The 13,284-nt window shown below is 36.0% G+C and overlaps 1 pseudogene; it reads right to left on the bottom strand.

Moving 5' to 3' along the window:
* Positions 1–9,127: 9,127 nt before the first annotated feature.
* Positions 9,128–11,900, bottom strand: LOC112320684 (pre-mRNA-splicing regulator WTAP-like; annotated as a pseudogene).
* Positions 11,901–13,284: the final 1,384 nt, after the last annotated feature.

The following is a 13,284-nucleotide window of genomic DNA, read 5'->3' as shown; positions in this document are numbered from 1 at the left end:
ATTTTCCTGAAAAGCCACAGAATATACATTCATTTCAAGTGTACAGGAAATATTTCCTAGGACATACAACATGTTAGGAAAAAAAAAAACAAGTCTCAAATTTAGGAAGACTGAAAACATATCAAGTATCTTCTCTGAACATAATGGTATGACACTAGAAATTAATCTAAAAACACTGGAAAACACAAAGAAATGGAGACTAAATAACGTTACTAAAAAGTTAATGGGTTAAAATGAGATAAAAGAAGAAATTGAAAGATACCATGAAAAATTGAAAATGAAAACAGGACACAAAATCTATGGGACATGGTGAAAGCAGATCTAAAAGAGGGTCGTTCATAGCATTATAGGGCTAGCTCAGGAGACAAGAACAAACTCAAATAAACAATGTAACTTGCCACTTAAAAGAACTAGAAAAGGTACAAAAAATAAAGCCCAAAGTAGAAGACAAGAAATAATAAAGATTAGAATAGATAAACAAAAGAGTCTAAAAAGCAATGAAATGATTCATGAAACCATGAGCTCGTTCTTTGGAAGATAAATTGGACTGGAAAACTTTACCCAGACTTGAGAGAGAGAGAGTGAGGTGGGGGAAGAGAGAGAGAGAGAGAGAGAATGAGCCCCCAAAATAAAATCAGAAATGAAAGAGAAATAACAACTGACACATAAGACATACAAAGGACTGTAAGAAAATATTCTGAACAATTATAAGTCAAAAATTGGACAATCTGGAAGGAATGGATGAATTCGTAGAAATACAATCTTCCAAAAACTGAATCAGGAAGAATCAGATAATCTGAAGAGATTGTAACTAATGAAATGAAGCAGTAATAAAAAATCCCAACAAACAAAAGTCCTGAACCAGATGGCTTTACAGGCAAATTTTACCAAACAAAAACAGAACTAGGAACTATCTTTCTCAAGCTATTTCAAAAAATTCAAGAGGAAGAATGACTCCCAATCTCATTTTATGAGGTCAGCATTATCCTAATTCTGAAACCAGAGACAGATTAGATAATGAAAGAAAGTTATAGGTCAGTATCACTGATAAACATAAATGCAAAAATCCTCAACAAAATATTAGCAAACTGCATCCAGCAATACAATAAAAAGATCATACACCATGATCCAGTGGGATTTATTCCAGGTAAACAAGGTTGTTGGAAAAATATTTGTAAATCAATAAACATGATATGCCACATTAAAAAAAGGATAAAAAACAAATGATCATATTGATAGATGTAGAAAAAGCATTTGATAGTATCTAACCCATTTATGATAAAAATTCTCAGCAAAGTAAGAGTAGAGGGAATGTACCTCAATGTAACAAAGGCCATATATGAAAAACCCACAGACAACGTCATGGGCAAAAACTACAAGTGTTTCCCTTATGATCAGAAACAAGACAGGGATGTCCGCTTTCACCTTTCCTATTCAACATAGGACTAGAAGTCCTAGCCACAAGGATCAGATAAGAAGATGAAATAAAGGCACCCAAATTGGAAAGAAAGAAATAAAACTGTCATTTGAGAATGGCATTACACAAAAAGCTACTAGAGCTGGTAAATGAATTCAATAATGTAGCAAAATACAAAATAAATATCCAAAAATCAGTTGCATTTTTATACACCAATAATGAACTATCAGAAAGGGAAACTAAGGAAACAATCCCATTTGCAAAATGCATCACAAAAAACTCCCTTAGTTTTCACATTTCATTTTCACAGCATTGATACAGTTTTCATGCATTACAGCATTATCCTTAACAACAGTGATTTTAAGAGCTTCAACTTGAAATTGTGTTATGGGTTTGTATTACTATGCACACATGTGTGTGTGTATACTTTCTTTCAGTTTATCATTACATTTTCCATTACAAAAAGTTTAGGTGATGTTAGAGCCAGTTTAATAACAATTCTCTTTTAAGTGCTTTAATTTTCAGATTACCCTCAGACTACTCTTGAAGAAGCCAGTTAAATGCTGGCTTAAAGCAGGGTCAGACTTTCACTCACAAATGACACTGAGCCTTGCTCTCATTTAAATTGGTTTCTGCATGATATTTGTAATGGAATTAGAATGGACGATTAGTAAAACCTGCCAGTGAGTAAGCTAATTATATGATCACTACAGAAAGCTGTTTCTGATTTGGGATTTTCACATGAGGATGATTGAATTTGCCCTATCTTCCTCTTAGAGTTGTTGTGGGGGTCAGGTCAATAAAGGGGGGGTTGCTATGAAAATTGAAAAGTGCTATAAAAATCTAACATGTTATCACAAATGAATCTTGATTTCCACATATTTGGCTATGCCAGCTGCATTTAATTTATATTTTGTTAATATACTACACATGTTATTTCTAGAATCTAATCCATATCATTACAACATTCTTGGTATCTTATTCCTTTACATATTTAAAAATGTTTAGTCCCTGGCTGCTGTGGCTCAGTGGATTGCGCACAGCCTGCAAACCAAAGGGTCACTGGTTCAATTCCCAGTCTACGGCACATACTTGGGTTGCGGGCCAGGTCCCCAGTAGGGGTCATGACAGAGGCAACCACACACTGATGTTGTTTTTATTTATTTTTATTTTTTTATTTTTGTTCGAATACAGTTGTCTCCATTTTCCTGCCACCACTTCCCCCACCCCACCTATCCCCATCTCCGATCCTCAATTCTTTCCCTTCCCTCTCCTCCCTCCCTTCTCCTCTCTAAAAATAAATAAAGTCTAAATTTTTTAAATTTAAAATACAAATGTTATTTTCAAAGGTCTGCCTCTCTGAGATTTGAAGGAGTGATTTAAAATAGATAAAATAATGTTGAGTCATTTCTGATTAGAAAGTACCCTAAACATCATTTATTGTTGGGTCAATGTCCCCTGGAAGGCACACTACTATGGTTTTCTCAGGTTATGTATTTAGTTCAGAAATCTACTGCAACTTTACCAGCTACCTTAATAAGGTAATAGAACGTATATTTGTCAAATCTATAAATTCTAGAATTCTAATAGGAACAAAAATGAAGATTTAAAATGTTCTTTACATCTTGAAAAAAATGACATTAGCTTGAAAAAATACATATAGCAAAGATACATGTAAATTTCTAGGAATCAACAATCAGATAAATGAGATTATGCAGCATCTGTTCATATATATTTTAAAAGAATTTTATTCTTATTAACTTTAAGCTCAATTCGACTACATTAACACATATTCAGCATACAGGGTAGGAAAGGAAAATGCCACTCTACTATGTGTAAGTATGTGTATTTTAAGTGATGTACTTGACAACAATGATAGGAATACACTAAACAATAGTATATCCACATAGTGGTGTACTTTGCAGTTATATTTAAAAAAATAAATATTTCTATAATTATGTCATGTCATATAATATTCAAGTTATATTATTAAATTTAAAAAAAAATTAAGGTTGAGGAAGGGGTGTATGGTACACTGTTATACTGTCATTTTTTGACAAAAGGGGAATATAAATATAAATATGATTATGCTTAAGTAAAACATGCATTAATAAACCACAAAATTTTAAAGATTTATATTTATAAGAGAGGTGATTCAATATAAGAGACAGAAATAAAATTTTAATTTCTTGGAATATGCATTATCTTGGAGATTTGCTTTCAGGAAATTCTAAATATTGATATAATCATAAAACAAAATTACATTTTAAAAAACAACATCAGAAAGCTAAAAATAACATAAAACAAATGCATTTTGTATCCGGTTGGTGATTGACACAGAGGATCCATTCCAACTGATTTAAGAGAACATGGTAATTTGACTGCATAACCCCAGTGGATTATAACATCAAGACAGAAAGAATTAAAAAAATGAAACTGTTTTTAATAATTACTATGTTGATAGAGGGGTCATTGATGGAATCATTATGTAAGACTTTTACTTTAATGTTAGATAAAACAAATGAGTAATTATAGGATATACTAATTATATCTTCTACGATGAAGAACCTCTCATTGATGTTAATAGCAATAATAACTACTACAGAAGCAACACGTAATATGTTATTAAATCCATGAGTTAATAATAAAATATATTACAGGTTTGAATTGGTTCCCATTTGGAGATGCTAGGATAGAAATACATTATTATGAGACTTCTGGCCAAGATGGTGGCATAAGTAGATATACTTTGCCTCCTTGCAGAACCAAAAGAAGGACAGCAACACATTTAAAAACAAAAAATAACCAGAACTGCCAGAAGGTAGAACTGTATGGAAATCTGACAACCAAGCAATTAATAAGAAACATTCAACCAGACCGGTAGGAGGGATGGTGAAGGGCAGCCATGGTGGAGAGGACTCACGGGCAAAGAGACGGCTGGAGGATTGGGGTGGGAAAGCTGGCAGCTGGCAGAGCAGGCAGTTCCACATTTGTATACAGATAAACCAGGAAGAAAAACTGAAGAGCAAGACAGACTGCGCAACTCAGGGTTCTAGTATGAGGAAATAAAGCCTCAAAACATCTGACTGAAAAAACCTGTGGGGGCTGAGGCAGCAGGAGAAACCCCCAGACTCACAGGAGAGTCTGTTGGAGAGACTCACAGAGTCCTAGAACATAAACAAACCCACCCACCCAGGAATCAGCACCAGAAGGGCCCAATTTGCTTGTGGGTAGTGGAGGAAGTGACTGAAAGCCAGAGGAGAGCTGAGTCAGTGGGACTGTTCCCTCTCAGACCACTCCTCCACATACAGTGCCACAGCTCAGCAGCAGCAACATGGGTTGTCCCACTCTGGTGAACACGTAAGGATCCACCCTGTACTTCGTAACGGACATGCCGAGACAAAAAAAATACAGCCCAAATGAAAGAACAGATCAAAGATCCAGAAAAAATACAACTACGCAACAAAGAGATAGCCAGCCTATCAGGTGCACAGTTCAAAACACTGGTAGTCAGGATCCTCACAGAATTGGTTGAGTATGGTTGCAAAATAGAGGACAAAGTGAAGGTTATGCAAAAGTGAAATAAAGAAAAATGTACAGGGAACCAACAGTGATGGGAAGGAAACCAGGACTCACATCAATGATTTGGAGCAGAAGGAAGAAATAAACATTCAACCAGAAGAGAATGAAGAAACAAGAATTCAAAAAAAGGAGGAGAGGCTTACGAATGTCTCGGACAACTTTAAACATTCCAACATCCAAATCATAGGGGTGCCAGAAGGAGAAGAGGAATAGCAAGAATTTGAAAACTTATTTAAACAAATAATGAAGGAGAACTTCCCTAATCTGGCAAAGGAAATAGACTTCCAGGAAGTCCAGGAAGCTCGGAGTGTCCCAAAGAAGTTGGACCCAAAGAAGCACACACCAAGGCACATCATAATTACATTACCCAAGATTAAAGATAGGGAGAGAATCTTAAAAGCAGCAAGAGGAAAGGAGATAGTTACCTACAAAGGAGTTCCCATAAGACTGCCAGCTGATTTCTCAAAAGAAACCTTGCAGGTGAAGTCAAGAAAGCAAGGACCTTCATCTAAGATTACTGTATCCAGCAAAGCATCATTTAGAATGGAAGGGCAGATAAAGTACTTCCCAGATAAGGTCAAGTTAAGGGAGTTCATCATTACCAAGACCTTATTATATGAAATGTTAAAGGGACTTATCCAAGATAAAGAAGAGGATCAAAACTATGAACAGTAAAATGACAACAAACTCACAACTATGTACAATCGAATCTTAAAAAACAAAACAAAACAAAACAAAAACCCTAAGCGAACAACTAGAACAGGAACAGTCACATAAATAGAGATCACATGAAGGGTTATCAGCAGGGAGGGGGAGGGGGAATGGAGGAAAAGGTACAGGGAATAAGAAGCATAAATGATAGGTAAAAAAAAAAAATGGGGAGGTTAATAATAGTATGGGAAATGGAGAAGCCAAAGAACTTATATGTATGACCCATGAACATGAACAAAGATGGGGGAATGCTGGTGTGAGGGGGAGTACCAGGCGGAGGGGAAAAAGGGGAGAAAAAATGGGATAACTGTAATAGCATAATCAATATAATATTTAAAAGTGTTTTTTAATTTTATTTTGAAAATATCTAACTTTGGGAAAATTTTAACGTTATTCTGCTTTTCTATATGTATTCTGCCACTGGAGAAGAAAAAACTTCCTTATAGAAATATCTCAGCTAGTAAGTTAAGGATTAATGTTTGACTTAGAAGATCACCACTTCTCAATTCTTATTAAACGAATGAATCGAGTCGTTGAGCATGAACAACTTTAACATTACAAAAATAGAGACAACCAGACAATATGTGTCTCCTCATGGAAGAACACTGCATCACCTATAAAGTATTTTTGGCAAAAAAAATGAACTCACATTAGATCAAGGTTGTAGATCTAATTTATGGGAAATAGAGATGTCAGGGGAACAAGTTGGACTACACAGCATGAAACTACATAGCAGAAATGACCCAGTGTCTGGTTTCTTCAACAAAAACACTCGTAGTGGTGTGTGTGTATATATATATATATATATATATATATATATATATATATATATATATATAATGTATTTGTTTCATATATAGGAAGCTTTAATTTTAATAATATTTTCTTAAATATATAAATATACATGCTTTAATAAATACAGAAATTACATATTCTAAAGGATAATTGGATATATGATATTAAGATGTTATAATTTAATTAAAAGATAGTTGGATATTTGGTGATATTAAAATACATATGCAAAGTAAAACCACAATGAGATATCACCTCACACCTGTCAGAATGGCTATCATCAATAAATTCACAAACAGCAAGTGCTGGTGAGGACGTGGAGAAAGGAGAACACTTCTACACTGTTGGTGGGAATGCAGACTGGTACAGCCATTGTGAAAAGCAGTATGGAGTTATTTCAAAAAATTGAAAACAGAACTGCCTTATAACCCAGCAATTCTACTCCTGGGAATTTATCTGACGAAACCTAAAACACTAACTCTAAAGAACATATGCACCCCTATGTTAATTGCAGTGTTATTTACAATAGCCAAGATTTGGAAGCAGTTCAAGTGTGCATCAGTAGAAGAGTGGATAAAATAGCTGTGGTACATTTACACAATGGAATGCTACTCAACCATATAAAAGAAGAAAATTTTACCTTTTGCAACAGCATGGATGGACCTGGAGAAAATTATGCTAAGTAAAATAAGCCAGTCAGAGAAAGACAAGCACCATAGATTTCACTCATATGTGGAATCTAATGAACAAAGTAAACTGACAAGCAAAGTAGAGACAGACTCATAGATACAAAGCAGGCTGATAGCTCTGGGGGGATTGTGGGGTGGAGGGATCAAGCAAAAAAGAAAAAGAACTCATGGACACAGACAATAGTGTGGTGATGGGGTGGGTGGGTGGAGGTGGATGAGAGTACAAGGGGATAAAGGGTAATGGAAATCAAATACAATAAAAATAAACTATTAACATAATACAAAATACATATAGAAATATTTGTGGATGAAGTAATTTCATGTCTAGAATTATTCAAAATAACACGGTTGGGAGCATAGATGAAACAATATTGTTGTGATTGGATAATATGTGCACACAGATTCACCTATTATTTTGCTTAATTTTGTATGTTTGAAACATACACCACTTTGTGTTTTAAACATTTTCTTCATACAGATTCAACACATTTATTTTAATTTTATTCCTAGCTATTTTAATTAGATAGTACTGTCATAAAGCCTTTTATTTTATTTTCAATGTTTGTAAGTAGTAAGAATTGTGTTTTTAGTAATAATCGTATATCAACCCACTTTAAAAATTTTCAACACTTATAATAATGCTCTAATTAGCATTCTGGGTTTCTCCACGTAGACAAACATGTTATCTACAAATTACATTTTGTCTTATTTTCAATTGTGTGCCTCTATATCTTTCTCCCACCTGATTGTATTGTTTGAATTCATTTGAGCAATGGTAAATAATAGTTTTGACAAAGGTAATTATTGTGTTATTATTAACTTTAATGAGTGCTAATTATAAATAGAAATGCTTCTATTTATTTCCTCACCTCTGCCCCACCATTAAGCATTGTGCTGGGATTTTGGTATGTGTTTGTCCACATTGGATTCTTACTTTATTATGAATTTTTAAATAATAAATATATTTATTTAAATTTGGTCAGTACAGGTAAGATATACTGGAATCACAGAGCAATATGCATTAATGGGCCACAGCAATTGGTAAAAACTGGGTAACTGCACACAAGTTTCTTAACATTTAGTCACCTAAGGAGAAAATGCACAGATGAATGGTGGAAAAATGGTAGTGTTGAGTATCTAACACTCAAACTACCATAAGACTCCATCAACAAGTCCAGTTTACAGTGATAAAACCACTGTCCTGGGCAATCCTGGCAGTCATGATCCCACATCTACTCTAACAAGACTGAATGGTGCGTGAGCACAGGAACAGCATGAGAAAGAATGCCCTTGCACAGCACAGGTTCTAGGTGGGCACTGGTTTATAAAGACATCATCATGTTATACTTTAAGGAAAGATTTCCATGTACAATTTACATTAACTCATAAAAATAACCTGACCCTACACAAAATGTCCTTTTAGCAACAAAGTAATTGACTGTTACAATTTCCAAAGAGGCAGAGGTAGTGAAGCAAGGAAGGAAAAAAAAAAAGAAAAACAAAATAAAAAAAACACCAACAAAAAGGCAAATTCTTTTTCTTTTTGTTATTTATTATTTATTTCCCACATATTTCCAAAAAAGAATGTAGAGTAGTGTGTTTTAGCATGTGGCCAGTGTTTTCAATACAGCATGATGCCTGGAAGCAGCTGCAAAATTGAATACATACAGCTAGTTCAGAATAACATACTACAGAACCAATTTTTTTCTGTGACAAATAAAAGTATTTATTATATGCCCACAAACTTATGTTGAAGTAAGTTCTATTAAATCAATAATTTTTTTAATTTTTAATTTTTAATTTTTATTCAGTTACAATTGTCTGCATTTTCTCCCCATCCTTCCACCCCACCAAAGTATACATTAATTTGTTAATTTTCTGGATAGTATCCTCTCTCAAATTAAATGCCACTGTATAAAAATTAGATGGAAAAGTATCACAAAACCGAACCCTGTACATTTACACTTGAGTCCAAGCCACTCTGAACATGGCAGGAACCCGAGTTCAGTTACCCTTCCCGCTCACTGTTTTCTTCTCTTGAGGATCATGATTAGAGTCCGTGCCACTTGAGTGGAGTGTGAGAGAGTGTTCACTGCCCCTGGGGGAGTCTGCACTTTCATCCCAACACTGAGTTGCTTTATTTAACTACTGCCTCTGCCAGTTCTCTCTGAACTGGTGGAGGCCTTATTACCATTCCCTGGAGAAGAAGGAAAACCATCTTTGGTTGTGTCCCCCTCCCTATGAAATCCAGGCCCAGGAGTTCTCTGTCAGGAGGAACTGCCATTACTTGGTCCTTTGGCCAGTGGACTGCAGTCTTTAGCTGGGGCCTCTGCCTGCACTACCGGCTGGGAAGATGTGGTCCTGTTGGTACTTGGGGCTGGGGCTCGAGACTGCTGCTTCTGGTACTGAGACAACTGTTGACCTGTCTCCCTTGGTTGTTGCTGAAGAACTAAAATGGTACTATGCATATCCTCTTCTTCTTTGTCAAGTTGAAAGATGAAGTCATTCAGTTCATCCTGACTCCTTTTATATTTCTCCTGTAAAGCTAACTCTTCTTCAAGTTGCACAGTATATTTATGGGACAGCTGCCTTCCAAGCTCTGGATTCTCCTGGATGAGCATTTGACACTTCACCATTAGTTTTTGTCTGTTTGGAACTTATTTTAATGATTAAGAGAGAACTTAAGTCACTCTTATTGAAACTGAACTTAAACATTGGGACAAGGTGGAACATTTATCTTTCACTCATCTTAGACTCCATTTTTACCACGAGAAAATTTAAATTGATGACTTATAGAATGCCTGAAGAAAAAATTCTCCTCCAGGACTGGATGGAAGCATGAGAAAAATGCTTCATTTACTAGATGATCAAATGAATTTCCTATAAATGATCACTACACCTTTTTTTTCAAGTCACAGAATCTCTCAGGCCAGCCCACAGTTCCAATACATCATTTCCCCCAATCTTTTTTCAGGCACCTGTGAAACTGTCCCACATTAATTTCTGCTTCAATGTCCTGGGACAAGGCATCAAAAAGTAACAAGTGTCAAATCTCCTTGTTTTCTGTGATACCAGCTGGGAAACAGGCACGGCCTTTTCCTTTCTTCTAAAGAGCACAGTGAGACTTTTTCCAAAATCAGTCTGTTCTTCACTGCCCCCCCATATCAAAATGTTAAAACCACAACAAAATCATCATGGCATTCCTTGAACTTAAAAAAGGCACAATTATGTCAAGGCACATTTAATTTAATATTGAGTGGGATGGAAAAGGCTCCAGTACACTGAAGGAACACCTTCCCCCATTAACACCAATGACAACGCTCTTTCAACATGTGCCTGTTGAATGGAATGGGGATTTAATAAACTTTACTACCAAAAAAATAACGCAATGAGTCTCATCACAGCCAATATCCTTGTACAATCTAGTTGCGAAATGAACGTTGATAATGCTCCAAAGAGTTTAAACCTGAAGTTAGATACCACCCCCTCATGTTTGTATAGTCCTCAGTAAGATTATCTACAGCATTAGCAACCATTCAAAGGACAAACCACATTGATTTAAGGTTCATTCAAGTGATATAAAGCCCCAAACTAAATGGTTAAATATAGGAACTACTTGTACTGATATCTATTATTTGATTCCCTTATAACTATTAAGTTGTTTTTTTAGCAAATAAACCCTTTAAAGGCAAATTCACCTTGTTTGAGTATTCACCAATAAGTTCAACAAAAATCTCAAACTCCAGAGTTTTATTGCCAAACTGTTACACAGAGTCACTATGCTCAAGGCTAAGAGCGATGCATATTCCATTTTTACATTTTACTGGAATTTTATGTGTTCAATTCATGATTATAAATCTCGAGGTTCTTATTCCTTCAAACTCTCTCAAGGCACAGTGTGCCACAGACTTAAAACTTCTGTTTATCCCTCTATTTTCTTCTAACAAAAACATTTCCGAAGTGTCTACATGTTCTAGAAAGGGAATTTTTTGGAGGTGGGCACTTGTTCAGAATCGTCAGAGGCCATGAGGCCTCTGAAGCAGGAGGAGGAGAAGGAAGAGAAAAAAGCTGCAACACAAGGTTCATTTGGTAAGTTTTACATTAACCATTACAACCTGCATAGTATAAGAATATGGCCTTTTTTTTGCTAAAAATGTCTGAGCCTTGGTGTGGACAAGAGGACTTGGCTGTCCCACCACCGCTTTCTCTCAGTGGGACTGTCAGGGAAGTCTTGACTGGGGAGTATGACATGTTTCCCTATGAGGTGTAAACTTCCAGGCACTCAGTTCATTTGGGGCTTGTTCCAGTTTGTCTTTAGTCTGTCCCAGTTCACCTTTCATTTTTAGGAAAAACAAGTGGACCACAGGATCCATCATTGTGTGATCTCAGCTGGACAGCATTGGGCTGCTGGACTTGCTGGAGGAACGGGATTTGAGGAGCCCACGCTGCAGCTCTTGCTCCTGCATTGCTTGTCTCATTACCAGGATGTTTCCCCTGCATGCAGACTACTGCTGCGGTGGCTTCAGTGTTACTTCCAACTCTCTGAAGCCAGTTACATCATTAGAGTTCAGATATGTGCACTTGCCCTCCAAAGCTTGCACATACGTTTCATACTGCTTCCATCTTAAAATTAACTCATCTCATGACATAACTTTGAAACCTGTATCACTTAGTCGAACCTTTTTGGGAAAAAGTTTCTCATTGGTCATCCTGAATCCTCTCTAGAGAGAGGTCGCACTGGCACCGCCCAGTCATGTAGGCCGAGGCTGTGCTGCCCACGGTCACACAGGCTGCCTGATCATGCTACGGCCGGACACTGTGCTCCTTTTATCGTGATTTTTAATAAAAAAAATGGATACCAAATTTTAAAAAATCTTTTCAAAATCTATGAAAATAATATATCAATCATTAATTGAATAGGCAATATTCTCATATAGCTTGTCTTGTTTCACTAAATAATATTCTTCCAATTTTTTCTCCAATATTACTCTATCAACACACTGTTCTAGGTGACAGACAATTGTAGTAAAACTCATAACAGAGTGTGTATTGAAACTTCGTGAACATCTGGTGTTTCTATCTGTGATAGGCTCAATAATCCCCTCCCCAAAGATTTTCATATCCTAATCCCTGTACCCTGTGAATGTTTCCCTATATGGCGAAAATAAAAAACAAATAAAAACCTTTGTAGATGTAATTAAGTTAAGGAGCTTGTGATGGTAAAATTATCGTAGATTATCCAGATGGGTTCTAAACTGTCTTTAGGAGAGAGGCAGAAAGAGATTTAATACAGACCGAAGGAGAGCAAGTAGTGTGATCACCAAGGCAGAGACTAGAGTAAAGCAGCCACAAGCCAAGGAATGCTAGCAGCTCCCAGAATCTGCTTGACTAGGCAAGAAACATACTCTCTCCTAGAGCCTCTAGAGAGAGCACAATCTTTCCCACACCTTGATTTTGGCCCGGTGAAACTGATTTTAGACTTCTGATCTCCAGAAATGTGATAGAATAATTTTTTATTCTTTTAGTCACAAGTTTCTTATAATTGGTTACAAAAGCCATAGGAAGCCAACATACTGCATGTAGATAGTGTATTACTGTTTAAATCTCTACTCTTCAAATTGCTACATTTATACACTACTCTTCAAATCACTGGGTAGCTCTCCTTTATTCCATGTAGCCTGACAGTTGGGAAGTCTAGTTAGATGGGCCTACACTGGCTCCACCACCTACTCTCGTCTTGCTCCTATGTCCTGTGTTGTTCCCAGTTGGACAGAACAATGTTTATGTAAATCAAGAACCTATTTTGTTAAATAACTACACATTTCTTTTTACTTAACATCTCCTGAGAGTGTAGTGCTACTTGGAAATTCTTTTCTTAATCTTTTAAAATCAATATTTGACATGTTGAAGAATTTAGATTTTAAAATCTAGTTATAATAGCTTTAGAAATGACTCATATCCAGCTTCTGTTTTCAGTTTATTCTACCTAAGTTTGGGCTTTTGTTCTTTCTATTTTGGATATGTTCAACGTACTACTCCCTGGTATTCTTACCACTAGCTTTGCTTGCTTTCCTTACCCTGTATCCACATTGC

This window comes from Desmodus rotundus, chromosome 2 (assembly GCF_022682495.2).
Source record: "Desmodus rotundus isolate HL8 chromosome 2, HLdesRot8A.1, whole genome shotgun sequence".
In the NCBI taxonomy this organism is placed as follows: Eukaryota; Metazoa; Chordata; class Mammalia; order Chiroptera; family Phyllostomidae; genus Desmodus; species Desmodus rotundus.
The sequence above is the reverse complement of the archived record's forward strand: the minus strand, read 5'-3'. Positions and strand labels throughout refer to the sequence as shown.